Genomic DNA, 17,174 nt, shown 5'->3' on the forward strand with positions numbered 1-17,174 from the left:
CATTGCCCCCCTCTCCCCAAGGAGCCCCCTGCCTGGGCCCTTTCCTGGAAGGAGCTTTTGCTAATGTGATGGCAGTCTCTGTGTTCACAGTGGGAAGAATTCTGCATAACAAGGAATTCAGAAAACAGAGATTTCAGAGGCCCAGAGTGGAGGGTGAAGAGATTTGGCAAACAGTCAGGAGGTTCCAGCTGAGCTGGCTGAAGGCTGGGAGATGGAAGGACACATTTGTTTCTTCCAAATCATTAAGACCAAAAAGCTTTATTCTCCAACAACAAAATCCTCCCAGGGAAAGCCCCACATCTCCAAGGCACGCAAGGGATTCCTATTAGCATTCATAATCATTTTCCGCCCCAGTCTGATGAGATGGTTCCTGTTAAACCTTAATCTCCTCCATGTGGCCTCCTACTAGGCCAACTTTTCAGCTAAAAATAAAATCTATTCATCAACAAATAGTTTACCATTGACTTTGTTGCCTGAGTCCACGCTGGTTCCCAGATTGCAGTAACCTTGTGTAATAAAACGCCATTTGTAATGAAGTAGTAAATCAAACAACACTCAGAAACATGCCCTTCTCTGGAGCCTTTTGTGTGTGAAACAGAATGGATGTTAATTGCAAAGCATGTGCATCCTGAGCAGAATAGATGAGTGTCCTCTCTCCTCGCTTCTTCACTCCCAGCTGGGACTCACCGAGACCACACTTCTGTACAGGTACTGTCTGGGTCTGGTGATGCATATTCCACACGCACTAACAGAGAGTAGCGACACAGGAAAGTATGCATGACTTTGAAGATAATGGCCTTTATTTTTTACAGATTCTCACTTTGATGGTTTGTAACAGAAAACCAAGCCAAACCTATTCTAAACATGAATCAAAGCCAAGATCCTCTCCTTGCCCCTTGCCAATCCACCCAGGACATTTCTCTCTTTCAAATGCCTTGTCCATGAGTTTTGCAGAAAGTCTGTCCCCATTGACCGTCGTGTGCCTCTGGGTCTGTCCACATTGGCTCTTGCACGTCTCTGGGTCTGTCCCCATTGGCTGTGCGTCTCTGGTCTGTCCCCATTGGCTTGTGTGTCTCTGGGTCTGTCCACATTGACTCTTGGACGTCTCTGGGTCTGTCCCCATTGGCTATGCGTCTCTGGGTCTGTCATCATTGACTCTTGAGTGTCTCTGGGTCTGTCCCCATTGGCTGTGCATCGCTGGTCTGTCCCCATAGGCTTGTGTGTCTCTGGGTCTGTCCTTCTTGGCTAGTATGTGTCCCTGACACTTTCAAGTCCATTCAACTTACATTTGTGGTGCACCCACTCTGGTGTAGGCCCCATGCTGAGGGGTGCGTGCCAAGGTGCATAGTCCTAGGAGGTTCCTGCCCTTGAGGAGCTCCCCATCCAGTTGAGGGGGAGGCAAGTGAACAGAGGGACAGTGACAGGCAAGTACTGCAGGAACACTGGGAGGGAAGGATTTATCCCCACAGACTGGGCAAAGGGGTCGAGCAGGGCAGGCTTCCCAGAGAACACAGCACTTGAGTTGGTCTCAATGGATCCTTTTCACTACATTTTATTTGCACATCAAGGATCATTCTAACTTTGTTAAATATCCTATATTCTTTCACTACTGGGTTGTTAGTTTCTTTGTTTTCACTTTTTATTTGATTGCATTGCCACTCCAGAATGATTACAAATTCTTAAGGGCAGGAGTCGCACCCCCTTCAAAACTGCCCCCAACAATGCTGCATAATCATTGGTGGTTGACTTGGCCATCCCTAGTAATGGGGAAACCCTTCAACTTTTCACCTCTGGATTTGACAAATTTGGATTTAACATGAGCAAATGAATGTCAACTTTTGAGTTTGATTTTTGGCTATCAAAAGATCTTTTGAGGGAAAGCCATTTCTTGGGAATAGTCTCCTCACCTAGTTATTGTTCTAAGGAGGAATTCAAAAGCATAAACACAGAGTTGCAAGAGAAATAGGACAGAAACTCATGTAGCTCCAACTGCAACATACTAGGATAGAAAGGACTTGTCAGTGACATCTAAGTCAAGTGTTGCCAAGGAGTGTCCAAATGCATTAAGACGTGTCTGAAATGAGAATCTTAAGAAGAGCAACTTAGAGAAGGGGCACAGTGCAGGGTTATAGCACTCTTGGGAGAGGCAGACCACCATTCCCTGAGTGTCCCTGCTGAGTGGGCCAAACTGATGCCTTAGTTTCCCTGGCACTGAACAGTTTCTGTAGCTGGTCACTAAGCAACTAGGTAATTAAGTCACAGTGTGACTACTGGGTCTGCTGACTCCCCAGGGAGTGGGTGTGTTTATTTGCGGCTTGCTACAGAGATGATGGGTCCTTGGCCGGGATTCCTCCTTCAACTGCAGCACAACCCACTCCTTGGGCAGCCGCCATCTGGGCCCATGATGTTGCCCCATGGACATGGGGGACGGGACCCAGTGCCGCCTGCTCTGCTCCTGCTATTTGCTGGGCTGTGAGTGATGGGGAATGAACTGCCACGTTCAGCTCCACTGAGCATCCTTGTCTGTTTGGTGCCTGTGGAGTGGTGGCAAGGTAACCATGTGCTTCCGTGGCCACTTCCTTTGGGGTCTTATTGCTTCTTGCCATAGTCTACGAGCTTTTGGTTCTTCCCCCACAATAGTGGGCCCAGGTCCTAGCAAGAGAATGAACCAGTTAAAATATGCCAACTTTACAGAAAAGACAAATAATAGGAGGAGTGGGGAGCCAGGGAGCATAATATCATAGAAAGTCACTAACAGGACCCAGAAACTGGCCCTACTGGTGGCCTTGTCCAAGCTATTTAATCCCTGTGTGCCTCAGTTTCCCCATATTTCAATGAATGAGTTTGGTCAAGGATTCCCAGGCCCTCTTTGGGTCTGACTGCTAGGACTCTGTCTTAGCCCCTGGCGTCCTACCCACTCCGGATGACGAAGAACAGCAGTGAGTGGCTGGTTTGCCTGATGGGAGTCTTCAGATATTTCTAAAACACACATCTCTGAAGCTAACTAGTGACACCCCAGAACCCAACTCCAGGCTTTTTACACCATATGGTGTTGGGTGGGGAGTAATTCTGATGGCCACCGGCTCCTCCTGCCCCTTGAAAAGGAACATTGCTAGAAACAATCTGCTCAAAGCCCAGACACAGACAGGCAGTCTGGGGCAGACCAGCGCCCGGGGCGAGATGTGAGAGGAAGCACAAACACTGCGGCCACACCTTGGCCAGCACCAGCACGCCTGTCCCCATACTCTGGGGAATGGGGACTAGCGGGCCAGGGCACACAGCAGAGAGAAAACCAAGCACAGGGACCCCACTGGTTGCTTTCAAGAAGCCCCGAGACCTCCAGGAAAGCGTTGATCATCAGCTAACCAACACCTAGGGACGGATACAATCTGATTATCTGAGTGTTCTGGCTAAAAGGTAAAACTGTTCTCTTCTGTTTTTTTGCTATTGGAAATCTTATAAAATTGTGGATTCCTTCCTTAGCCTCAGAAAGCACTGAAAAGAAGCCCAGTTGAATCTTTCCTTGATGGTGGAGGATCCTGAATTGCCTCCCCTTTCTTCCAGAATCACACTCAGGAATATACTGGCCTGAGGCAGGACGGCAGCTGTCAGCGGCAGACCTGGTGGCTCTGGGAAGGGCAAGCCCTGAGGCGCCCTTGTCTGGCTTTGATGAAGGCATCCTCTGGGTCCAAGTAAATTCCTTTGGAGGACAGGATGGGGAGTGGGAGAGGACATGCCCAGGGGCCACCCAGCTTAACCGATGGAGGACACTCAACCAGCTCACCTGTGTCTCCAATGTGTCATCACAGCCCAACCCCCACATGGTTCCTGTAAAGAAGTTGTTCCTGAGAAAGGTGAGTGAACTGGAACCCTTGACATTGGATTGGGAGATAATCTGAATGTCAGCTTTCTTTCTCATGCATTTACTTTCTTTCTAAAGAATTAAACACAGTTTAATTCAATATTCCCATTCCTCTCCCATAACAGAGATCCAGGGGGGCCGGGCAGTCTCTCTGCAGGCAGGACAAGGCGGACGACAGAAACACTTGGGCTGAGAAGGGTGAGGGTTTGGGGAGAGTGGCAAGCATTGGGTTGAGGTTGAAGAGGGTTTGGAAGATGTCGGTCAGGAAGCTAAGCCAGGAAGACTTCATCTGGTTGTTGGAGATTTTTATAAAGTACTTTTTGATTATTTTAGACTCTATTCAACTAGGAAAACCAAAAGACCGAAACAAAGGGGGATGAGAGGAGAAACCAAGACTTTGACTTCAATCCTGCGTCGACACCGATTGGGGAAGACAATCAGAACTTCACCCCCAGCCCAGACTTCTGCCCGAGCCGCCGCCACACTGCACAGCTGTGTGTAATCCAGCAGAAACCCTGGGCTTTGCTGGAGCCACCTGCCTGCCGTCACCACCTGGCAGAGCTTGGGGCTCGGTGCCCTAGGGGCAGAGGGAGGGGTTTGAGACCCAGTCAGGGCCAGACCACCTCCCCCTCACAGAGGACTTGCTCCTCACTCAGGAGTGTCCTCTGAGCTCACGTGGGTGCAAGAGGGCTCCTTGGAAAGTTGTCATCTGCAGCGTGTCATCTGGGCGGACACAGGCTGGCTTTGAGGTGTCTGATGCCTGTGCCCTCAGCAGCATCCAGGCGGCACAGCGCCCTCTGTGTCCTGTGGCTGCCCTAACAAATTTCCTTTATCTTCCCAATTATCTTACACTCTGGCATGTCAGAAGTCTGAGATGGTCTCACTGGTGTCAGCAGACTGCCTTCATTCCGGAGGCTCCAGGGCCGAATCTGGTTGTAGGATGGAGACCTCTGTTTCCTTGCTGGCCTCAGCCCGTGGCCCCAGAGATCTCGGAAGGAGCAGCATGGCGTGGAATCCTTCTCAGGTCATGTCTCTGACTCTTCTTCGTTGTTCTCTCTCTACTTTTAGGGACCCTTGTGATGACACTGGGCCCACCCGCGTGGTCCAGAATAATCTCCCCATCTCAGGATCTTTACTTTAAGCACATCCACAAAGTCCCTATGCCAGGTCTCACATCATAGGTACCGAGGAGTAGGGCATGAGCATCTTTGTGCGGGTCATTGTCCACCTACCACACTGAGTTAAGTCAAGAGAAACACAAGTGCTGAGCTCCCTGGCTCTGACTCTCACCTCACCTGTTGCTCGGCCAGGTGCTGTGGCTCACCACCATCAGAGAACCAGCCCATGGAAGCGTGGGTCACAGAACCAGACCCCATTCCCAGCAGGGCACTCTTCCATCTGGGACCCACGGGGACCTGAAATGTGTAAATATGCCTTAAACTCACTCACTAGCCCTCCCCAATGGCCTGCCCCTGTCTGTGCTCCTCTGCCTCCCTCCACTCCGGGCACCCAGCCTTCCCACTCGCGCTTCTCAAAGCCCACTGCTCGCCCCCACCTTTGGCCAGGTGAGAATCCCCATGCACCACTGCTGGCTCCGTGACCTGTGAGGCCACACAATTTACTGCCCAAACTGGGACACTTTTGAACACGGGAGGGACACTATTAACAGCCACACCAGGACTTCTGGCATAAGCCAGGATGGTCCTGGGCAAAACAGGATTTATGGTCGCTCTACCTGGACCTCTTCCGTGCCTCAGTTTCCCTTCCTCTAAAGGGCTAGAATGGTACCTTTGCCAACAGGGTCGCAGCGAGGATCCTGGACCTCAGACAAGGCCCAGTAACTGTGAATTCTCACTGACTTTGTTGATCACAGCCACCTGACTGCCTACAGCAGAGTGATCATGTCTCTCTCCAGCTTCAAGATCCTTGATGGCTCCCAGCTGCCCATGAGAGAAAGCGGAAATTCCTCAGCATGGTGGCTATGCTGGTTCTTCTTCCCGGGCCTCTCCAGTCCCATTTCTGTCCTTCTCTGCCCAGGTCTGTTCCCTAGAAGATCACTCCGCAGGTCTGCAACTCTCCAAGACCACAGCTCCCTCCAGAAAAAAGGCTTCCCCAATCCCCCGCCTCGTTCCTTCAGCCCTGGGGTGCTAACAACTTCTCACTGCTGCCAGTCTCGGGGTGCTGCCCACCCCATGTTCCCTGCCCTCTCTCTAGAGTAGTCCCTCATTAAAGTCTCCTCATTTGAACCCTTCAGGATGATTTCTGATTTCTTCTGGGAACCTGGCCGGAAGTGCCCAGGAAGAGACCCTCAAAATGGGATCCTGGGAGTGGACACTCACACAACTGATGAATGCATGGATGACCCTTCACTGGGGAAAGTGGGATCCAGGAAACGGTGGCAGGCAGTGGGGTCACAGTCATCCAAATTATCATTGGAGATGGTACGGGATGCGTGCTGGATGAGGACAAGGCTGCCTGGTCACTGGGACAACAGTGGGTCACAGACTCCGGGTTGCTTTGCTCCTGGAGGTCAGATGAGCACAATTACCATTAGTGGTGGATGGGGTGGAGACAGTGGGAGCATCCGCTCTGGGTGCAGGCAGTAGGGGATGCTTTGTTGGTGGAGGATTTTAAAACGATAACGACACCGTCTAAGTTTATCTGCTTTGGTTATCACCCAGCGCTGGCAGTTCTAAAGAACATCAGTGAGAAAGCTCTCCCCCAGCAGGCAGACCTCTCCTGGCACTGCCCACCCCGGCACACCACACGCGACGGGGATAGGCTGCAGGGACAGAGGCAGGGGCTGCACTTGGAGGTCTGGGGCCGGGAGTGATGGTCACAGACTCCCGGGAATGAGTGGGAGAAGGAAGTTAGGATTATCAACCTCAGCGGATGACCAGCTGCAGAGGTGGGACTAGAGCAGCTGTGCGTGGTTTCCGTTATTTTATCCTCTTTCGTCTTCTCCTTCGCCTACACCCTACAGGGGGACACCAATGGTGCCAGATGTCGGGTACAGGCAGGGGAATGACTGAGTGACATCATCCTGCAATGACACAGTGGCTGATGAGACTTGGTGTCCCCCCGGGCAGTGGATGGAAGTTTCTTCATCTGAACAATGGGCAAGAATGGATCCTGGGTATAAAGAGCGCACAGGATGCCGGCCACTCCCCAGCTGATGCCCGGTCCCCTCAACCTCCCTGCCAACTGCTGCTGGCGGCACCTCCCAGATCCCTGGGGCTGCTCTTCTCGGGTCCAGCCAGTGGGAGGCAAAGGCAGGGGGCGGCAGGGGGGCCGAGAGGTCAGGGCGTGTCTTCCCTGGGCCCTCCCCTCGTCGATGCGGCATCTGCCTCCCTCCACAGCTACGACTCCTGCCAGGAGGCCCCTCTTTCAGGGCCCAGCTCCTCTTGGGCTCCACTCAGCCCTGGGGGTGAAGCGGCTCCCCAGTGGGGTCCTTGGGCACCTGGATTTCCCTGTGGGCTCCCTCACCCCGCCCTCCCCACCATAGTTCTCACTGGATTGAGTCCTATTTCCTGCCAAGCCTTTGACTGACACTGACTTACAAAGGCCTTGATAAGCTGGACCAGGTGGTGTCCCCCCCAGCTGATGGGCTGCAGGCAGGCACAGGTCTGGACGTCTGGGCTCTGTTCCCCCTGGAGCTGGAAGCACACCTGCCTGTGTCTCCCTGACTGAGCCCTGCTGCCCTTCACACAGGCTGCACCCCACCTCCTCTCTGGAGCCCATTCTGACTGCCCCCCCCCAGACAGGAGCTTGCCCTTCTGGTGTGGTCTCTCCATACCTGCCCCATTTCTCCCTGTCACGTGACCACCTTTGACCCCTATGTCTCCACGACTAGAGGAGGTCTCTAGGTCAGGGTCAAAGTGTGGCTGTAGACCACACATCAAGCCTCTAGGTGCCTGCTAAATCTGCAGGCTCTGGGACTCCCTCAGTCCTACTCCGTCAGAGTTTCTGCTGGTGGAGCCTGGGAACTCTTATTGAACAAGTCCCCTTGTTGATTCCTACCCACAATGAAATTTGAGAAACACGGTCCTAGAGACGCCAATCCTTGGGTTACCTTTGTATTTCCAGAGCCACACACAATGCCTTGACATCAGCGTATTTTCAGTGAAGGTTTTGAATTAGTCTGAGCAGGGTGTCATTCTGCACACTAGATGATAAGATCCTTCCAGTCTCCTTTGTCATGAAGTTCCAAGGACATTGATAGGACACGAGAGGATTCCCCTCTTCAGAAACTGATCGGCACAAGAGAAAAAACCCACATATACTGACGTTAGGGGAAGAGTCACATCCCTCCCAATCATCCTATGGTGAGGCCTGCTGGCCAACGAGCCCACCACACATGGCATTTCATACGAATGCACAGCCAAGGTTCGCCATTCCTTTGAGTGAAGAGTTTAACAGGAAGGCAGAAACTAAACCCAATAAAAGATTAAAAGGAACTCAAAAGAAACAGATAAAGCAAAAAGCCAGAAAAAATTCAAAGAAATATAATGAATACCCTCAGAGAGACAAGAGAAGGCAGACGCCCATGTAACAAAAGCACAATGCAATAAAAAAGGAAATTGAAACATACTAGCAGAGTTTTTCAAAGGGAACAATGACGTTTCAATATTTAAACCATGATGTTGTGGAAATCTACCAGAAGGGGAACAAGAAATAGAAGTTGAAAAACAAGAGAGGAAAAGACAAGAGCACTAGAAAAGAAACCCAAGAACATTTAACTAATTGGAATTGCAGGAAAGAACCAAGGAAAGAGGGAAGAGGTGATTATCCAGCAAATATTACAAAAACTTTCCTGTAACGGAAGAATATGAATGTCCCAAATGAAGGGGCCACCACGTGCCCAGCACAATGACGGAAAGAGCCAAACATGACGTGAATCATTGAGCTATTTCACCAGGGATAAAGAAAAGCCCCAAATATTTCCGGACTGGAAGGAAAGTGGTCACCTAGAAGAGACTGGAACTAAGAGTGGCACAAGACGCCCCTACAGCAACACCAGAGGCAAGAAGAAAGTGTCAGGACTTCCAACCTAGAATTCTACACCCAATCGCACTTTTAATCACACATGAGAACAGAGTAAAGATATTTGCAGACATTCAAGTTATCAGAAAGTTTATTTCCCCTGTATCCTTTCTTGGGAAATTATTGAAGGATATCTTCCATAGAAGTAAGGGATTAAACCAAGAAAGAGGAAGACATGAAATCCAGAAAACAGAGAAGCCCACAGTAGACAGGCAAAGAGAATTCCTAAGATGACGGTGAAGATGCCCCAGTGGGACCTCTGTCCAGGAGCCTGGAGAGCACCAGACTGAAACAGGAGGTCAGAGGACACCAGGAGGGACATTGCCAAGAATTGCCAGAATGTGGTGACAGTATCAAAAGAAGTTTTAGAGTTTGTGGTAAAGTTTGAGGGTGAATTTAAAATAAGTGCATAGAAAAACAGAATTTAAGGCAGGGAGGGACAATTGGTTCCTTCAAGGAAAGCAAAAGGGTTGTCTAAAAAATAAAAGGACATACGATTTTGGTGCAAAATGTGCCATAATGGTGAAAAATATTTATATGAGCATAATAACAAACACCAAATATTGATTTGACAAAAAATTGTGACTCAATGGGGAGTACTCACTGGTGAAGGGAGGGGTGTGCGGTGGGCGTGCGGCAGGCATGCAGGAGGGAAGGGTCGGGAGTGGAAGGAGGATTGTTCTTTCCACAGCTGGAAGTCAATAGATACCCAAAAAGAAAAGCCATGAGCATGTTATTTAGAAACATGGAGGTCAGTACCCAAGAAAAGAGCTCCAAGAATTACAGAGGGCTGCCTCCGGGTGCAGGAATGATAAAGAAAGTCTTGTTTGACTTTTAAAACCAAGTATTTGCATGACTTTGATTAGAAAGCGTTTTTAAAAAGGTAAAAAAATCAGGCTGCCCTGAGACTTATTCTTAATATCACAAAGCACCTGAAATTTGAAAACTACCAAACTTTTTACATCTTTGAGGGAAAAGATTGTGGCCAGAGAATTCTACCAGCTATTGTACCTACATGAAAGTAATAGGGAGATATTTTTAGACATGAACACTCAAAAATTGTTCTACACACACACACACATATTTCCTTAAAAACTACTTGAAGGGGCCGGCCTGGTGGCGTAGTGGTTAAGTTTGTGCGCTCTGCTTCGGCGGCCCGGGGTTCGCAGGTTTGAATCCCAGGTGCCGATCTAGACACTGCTCATCAAGCCATGCTGTGGCAGCATCCCACATACAAAATAGAGGAAGATTGGCACAGACGTTAGCTCAGGGCTAATCTTCCTCAACAAAAGAAAAAAACTACTTGAATATATCCACAGTTGAATTAAAATATAATCAATATTGAGAGTTTAAAAGTATGGAAGATGTGATTTTTTTTAACTTATGGAGATCAATAAAAGTAGTTTTCAAAAAACATGAGTTTAAATAAGTACTGTTGGAATATTTACAAAAAGTAATGAAAATATTACAATTATTCTTGGAAAAGATAATGCTTATGTCATGAAATTCAGTAGTAACATTTTGGATATAAAATCTCAGAATATAGCACTACCGTTAAAAGGAAAGATGAGTGCACACAGGATTTTTTACTTGGGTAAACAGAGAGATTGGTACAAACAGGATTGGAAAAATCTTTTTGTGGTCCTTTCAGGGGCTTTTATTACAGCACAAATGGAAACAACCAAAATGTCCCAACACAAAGGATCAGGTAATTAATTTTGGTAAATCCAGCTGATAAAACTGTATGCAATCATTAAAAAATGTGTTAGGAGGTGCCTGCCCCATGGCATAGTGGTTAAGTTCATACACTCCGCCTTGACAGCCCAGGGTTCGCTGGTTTGGGACCCCGGGCACAGACCTACACCACTTGTCAAGCCACACTGTGGCAGCATCCCGTATACAAATAGAGGAAGATGGGCACAGATGTTAGCTCAGGGATCTTCCTCAAGCAAAAAGAGGGAGATTGGCAACAGATGTTAAATCAGCCTTCCTCACCAAAAAAAAAAAATAATGTGTTAGGAGAATATTTCAAATCATTGTTAATGCTTAGTGGAAATAGCAGCCACCAAGACAACATGCAAAATATAATCTCCCATTTTCAGGAAATGTAAAAGCATATACATACATATTCATAGGAACAAGACCAGGAAAGCATTCCCCAAAGTGTTTCTAGTTTTCCCCATAAATTGTAAATCATTTCAATTCTCTTCTTTGTAATCTTTCTGTATTTTCCATGTTTTCCACAATGATGATGCTTGACTTCTTTGAGACAAACAAAAAGCAAAGCAGGAGTCCCCTTGAGTCACATCTACTGATGACACTGGATAGATGAGTGTCCAGGCTAATTTTGAGCAGTTTGGAGCCTTCCTTCCCTTCTCTTTCTGACCCTTCTCTTATAGTCCTTTAGAAAGTTGAAAGAAAAATTCAACACTCACACTTTGTCCCCAACAGCAATTCAGTACTGGCCAAGATGGTGGTCTCGGGATGGTGTAAGTGGGGAGAGAAATAATGGGGAAGAGGAGGACACTGTAGACAATGGACTCAAATTTGGTTTCAGAAAGCATTTTGAAAGTGCCAGTCAAGGTGTTGTAAGGATCAATGAGTATGGGGTGGATTCTAAACCAGGATTTGCTACTTACTAAGCTGGTTACCTTGGAGCTTTGGCAAGGGTGCCATGGAACTTCTCCAAGACTTGGAGTCTTAGCCCTAAAACAGAGATAATAGGGTCCTTGCCTGCCTCAAAGGGATGCTATGAGGCTGCAACGACGTCACAGACATGTGGACGGAAACCTCTGCAGCCGGGAGGCCATCAGCCTTGATGCCTTGCACATGGGCCACCAGTCACGCCTTCCTGCACCTGTCCCGTCCTTTCCCATCGCCTTCACTCTGAGCCTCCCTCCCCTCCTCTCCTTCAATTGCCGGGATGAGGTATTTACACTTTCTTCCTTCCAAAGGCAGTTGCAAATTTTAAAGTCTCATTATTTTAAATTATTGAAGATGCTTATGTTTGAAGTGGAAGTTTAAGCCTGTCAGGAAATTTCACCTTCAAAGTCCTTGAGTTGGTTCCAAAATCTCTCATATGCAATGTTTTCTTGATAGGGTTTCGAAGCATCCTTGGAGCCTGTCTGAAATGAAATGGTCCACATTGGGGCCCTTCTGGGGGATATGACAGAGCCCTAGAAACTGTCAGCATTGTCAGTTTTAACCAGGTAAATCACACACCATGATCTGCAACACGTGCAAGCTTTCTTAGGAGGTAATTTTAGTCCTGAGCTCACCAGTTAACACTGTAAAGCTAAGAATTAGGAGATTTCCTGCAAGAGTAAACAGCAAGTGTCACAGCCTACCGGAGACAGCCCGTGCTCACGCTAGAACGCTGCGGCTGGGCAGACGCAGCCTCTCCTGGGCTCTGGACCTCTGGACTCTAGGCTCTGACAGCTACAAATCCAGCCAGCGTCAGTGGCGGGGAGGGGGGTGCACCTGGGAAAGGTTGCCCAGCACTCCCACTGCTCTTGGACAACAGCAGTATATTGGTCTCTACAGGGGTTGACACCGAGTTATGATTAGTTTCCAAAATTGCTTTACAAAATGAAAGTAAAACTTTTCCCTTTAAAAAAAAAATCATGTCAACTGAATGCAGATTGGTAGTTGCCAGGGGCTGTGGAGAGGGGAGAGGGGGAGACAATTCTTATCGGGTAACAGGTATTACTTCTGAGTGATGGAAATGTTTTGGAACTAGATAGAGGGTGGTGGCACAACATTGTGAGTGTACTCAATGCTGCTAAATTTCTCACTTTAAAAACAGTTAATTTTGAGCCAGCCCTGATGGCCTAGTGGTTAAAGTTCGGGGCGCTCTGCTTCAGCGACCTGGGCTCGGTTCCCGGGCGCAGAACCACACCACTCATCTGTCAGTAGCCATGCTGTGGTGGCGGCTCACATAGAAGAACCAGAAGAACTTACAACTATACACAACTACGTACTGGGGCTTTGTGGGGGAAAAGGAAGAAAAAAGGAGAAAGATTGGCAACAGATGTTAGCTTAGGGTGAATCTTCCCCTGCAAAAAAAATAAAATATAAATAGTTAATTTTATGTTATGTGAATTTCACCTCAATATATTATTTTAAAAATCATTTCAAAGTTATCTCCCCTCTGGCTTGCAAGGCTTATCAACTTTAGGTGAGGGTGGTGGGAATGTATGGTTTATGATCCAGCAAGCAAAGCTTGAAATTGGCACCTTCCAGACTGGGGTCCCCTTCCCAGTGCTGCTCTGAAGTTGTTGGGTGACCTGGGGCAGGTGGACTACCAATGCGATTTGGTCCAATGAGGCCAGGGAACTCATTTTTTTTAATAACTCATAAATTTTTCTAGTTAATCAAATAATATGTTGTAAATATATATATAAAATAAAGAAAATAAAAATTATCCATAATTGCACTACTTAGAGATGACATTTTACATTTCAACGTATGGCCTTTTATCCCTTTTCATATTTATATATGCTTTTCAAAGTGCTTTTGGATCTCCATACTTTTTAAGCAATCCCTAGTTTTGGACTCTTGTGCAATACCATGCAGAAGCTACAGATATTTCTCTCCATCTTTCTTAAGATGTGCTTCCCCAGGTGGAAGTGGGGAATTGGAAAGATCCTTGAATCGCCTGCCATTGAGATTTGCTCTTTTAAATATTTAAGTTTTTCTGTTCCTTCCTTTGTCTTCACAATTTTGATTAAAACAATACCAGCTTTCCATCTCTTCTGAGACATCTGTTTATTTTCTCTTCTTTGACTTTCAGAGAGCTTAACGTATGACTCATTGGTTGTGTGTGTGTGTGTGTGTGTGTGTGTGTGTGTGTGTGTGAAGCAAAGCAGAGTGAAAGGGAAGTGAAATCTGGAATAATTATTCAAACATGGTTCTTCTACAAATATTTCAGTAAGAGATAAATCTTGTTTCCCTTGATATGAATTTGCGTGTGTGCTAAGAGCCAAGACAGTAAATCTGGTCAGAGCAACTTCCAGTTAAGAGTAGCAACTCTTCACAGATTTATGGGGTGGGGAGTCCACCCTGAGTGTCCCTGGGCCCTTCAGGACCTGACTTAGTGGGTGCAGCTGGTCAGCCCTGTCAGCGATTGGAGGAGGACACTCCCCAGGCCCATCTCTCCTTGTAGGACCTGATTTCACCTCCTCAAGCCTCTCTCCAGCTTGCTGGTGCCTCGAGGCCCACCCTCCGACCCAAGTGAGACCCATGCACAGTACACTGTCACCAAAAGGCGGCTGATAGGGTCAGTCCCACCCAGGTGAGTGACTAGGTCCCCCTTGCAGGCTCACTCTTCTCTGGCACTGGACAACAGAATTATAGATCTCCAAAAATGGAGCCTATGGCACCAAGGAGAGCTCAATAGGATGGCTATTCTGGAGCAGGGACAACTTAGAAGGCACCTATTCTCCCTGTCTGGTGAGGGTGAGGGACATTAGGGTACCAACACAGGGCCTATGCTACCTCTACAGGTGTATTTCTACTCATATCATCAACCACTCAGAGGAAATCCCCCAAAGGATGGAGTCCTCTTCAAAAAGAACTTAGAAGCTCGATTTGCCTAGCTATCTGAAATGGGCTGTCCCACATCTGCCCCAGTTGTGGCTCTCCACAGCTTTCAAGTTTACCAAAAAGGCTCCATGAACAAATCAACATCATTACTGTCTTCTGAAAATTTCTCCCAAATCTAACTCTGCTTCTGAAAAACAACCTGAAAGGCAGGCAGCCAGTGGGCTCTCTGACTCCCCTGCACTTCCTCCCAGCCCTCCTGCTGCTGGCGCTCAACCTGAGCAGGATGCCAACACTCCCCTGCCAGCCGCCATGCACCTGAGAGGGCTCTATGAGACAAACCAAAGGAACAGGAGCAGACGGCAACAAGGCCACAGGTGGTATCAGAGGGCTTTAGTAAAGTTCTCTTGGAGCAGGTGGCTTGGACGGAAGCTTTAATAGAGGAACTGTCTCCTTCTAACCCAAATCTAACCCTTGGTATCCAATCTTCCTGTGCACAGGATGATCTCAGCTGGAGATCAATAACTTAATCACATCTACACGCCCACCATGGCACAGCAACCCCATCTCCCCCAAGAATAACCATGTCTCTTAGCACGTCCATGGCCAACTACAGAAACCAGGACCTTAGTAGCTTTGCATATTTTCTCTTTACTGGTTACGTGTGAATTTAATATAGATATGTTACCATTTTCCTTTTCTTTCTCCTCATTACCATTATCATTTTATGTACAAGTTGTTGCAGGTTAATGTTATAATCTGGTCTTTACAGAATGGAACATCCATTAGGACTGTGCCTCACCCTTTCCAAGGAGGTCATAAGGGAGGGTGTGCTTTCTCCAAGTTTGTTCCTTCCTCGAGTGTTCTGCCTCAGCCCTAGAGGTAGTGCTGGCTCCCTATATCTGCTATCTCGTATTCTCTTTACCCATTAGCATTTAACCTCTTTTACTATTTCATAATTCTTTATTTTAAATGTTCCCTAATCAAATTACTGGCGTGTTTCTGTCTCCTACCTGGACCCTGAATGATACAAATGATATTATGTGAAAGTCTTAGTTAAAGGGAAACTTGGAAAAAATATATAAACCTCCCCAAATGCAAAAATGTATACCAAAAAATAGAGAGAAAACAAATAACATAGGCTACATAGGGAAAGACCATTTATAGAGACAATAAGGTAGAACTGAGGGCAGACATTAATGATATTAAATAAACATAAACTGGCTTAACCCATCTATAAAAGGAGAAGATTTTGAGCTTGACCAAGAAAGCAAAATCTAGCACCATGTATACAAGAGGTACATATAAACCAAAGAAATTCAGAAAAAGTAAAAATAAAAATACAGACAATGATGTTCCAGACAAAGTCAAATAAAAAGAAAATAGAGATAGAAATCTAGGGATCTGAAAAGATAGAATTCAAAAAAAACAAAATTAAAAGAGACAAAGTAGCACACTTTATAAAACTAATGTCTACAGTTTGCAGTAAAGATATACACACCAACAACTTAAGCTCAAACTTGAGGAGATGCAAGAAGAGATAAACAGAAATATGTTATAGGAGAATTTAATGCACCTCTCTCAATAAAAGGCCAAGTAGAAAAAAAATAGTACAGATATAGATGACCTAAACAACATAACCAATAAACAGTAAGAAAATTTGATACACATATAGAACTCTGAACTCCAATATTGCAGATTTACATTCTTTTCAAGCACATATAGGATGTTACAAACAAAAACCTCAATACATCCCAAAGAATAAAAATAATACAAATAGGCATTCTCTGACCACAATCAGTAAAACTAGAAATTAATAACAAAATCAAAAAATAAAAAGGCCCTGCAATCTAGAAAAAAAAATTTAAACGCTATTTAAAAACTCTCAGATCAAATAGAAAACACAGACCAATATTGTGGGTTTTCTGGAGAAGAATAATGAAAACATGACATATCTGAATCTATGGTATATAGCTAAAACAATTATCAAAGGAAAATTTATAGTATCCAATATATATGAGATACATATCTCTCAATAGAAATAAAAATAAATGAAGTAAAGATACAATTCAAAAACTTAGAAAAAGAAGCAAAAAATAAACCCCCAAAAAAGGCAGAAGGAAGAAGTTAGTGATGATAAAAGCAGAAATTAATAAGTTCGGGGGGGAAAAGCAGTGGAACTAATGAATAAACCTAAAAGTTAGTTCTTTTCAAAATTCAATAAAATAGACAACTCGCTAGCCATTCTAATTAAGAAAAAAATTGAGAGAGACGAATCACAAATTCCCAATTCCATTCGAATATATTTAAAAACCCAGATGAAATAATTTTCTGGAAAAATACAATGTACCAAAATTGACCCCAGGAGAACCAGAAAACTTAACCAAGCCAATTACCATAGAAGAAATAGAAGAAGTAAAGTGTTCCCCTCAAAAAGCATTGTGAAAAGATAGTTTCACAGGAGAATTCTATCAAACCTTTAAAGACCAGATAATCCCACTGCTACATAAATTATTCTAGATTCATAAAAGTAAAGAAAACATCCAAAGTCTATACATTAAGCAAGAATAACATTAATTCCCAAACCTGATAAAGAATACATCAGGGCAAAGAGCAAACTATAGTCCCATTTCATTTGTAAATATCAGTGCAACTGTCCAAAATATAATGTTAGTAAACAGAAATCTAAGATCCATCTCTATAAACAAACCTAAATTTGTCCTGAATT

The 17,174-nt window shown here is 45.9% G+C and overlaps 1 long non-coding RNA gene across 1 annotated transcript in view; it reads right to left on the reverse strand.

The window, feature by feature from the left end:
- Nucleotides 1-642: 642 nt before the first annotated feature.
- Nucleotides 643-17,174, reverse strand: part of LOC147912284 (uncharacterized) — a 68,148-nt gene continuing 51,616 nt past the window's right edge. Inside the window, exon 3 of the long non-coding RNA XR_015550047.1 lies at nt 643-2,652. This is a non-coding gene — a long non-coding RNA (uncharacterized LOC147912284). The remainder of the gene's footprint in view (nt 2,653-17,174) is intronic.

This window comes from Ceratotherium simum, chromosome 37 (genome assembly GCF_057802395.1).
Source record: "Ceratotherium simum simum isolate JZ-2026a chromosome 37, ASM5780239v1, whole genome shotgun sequence".
Lineage (NCBI taxonomy): Eukaryota > Metazoa > Chordata > Mammalia > Perissodactyla > Rhinocerotidae > Ceratotherium > Ceratotherium simum.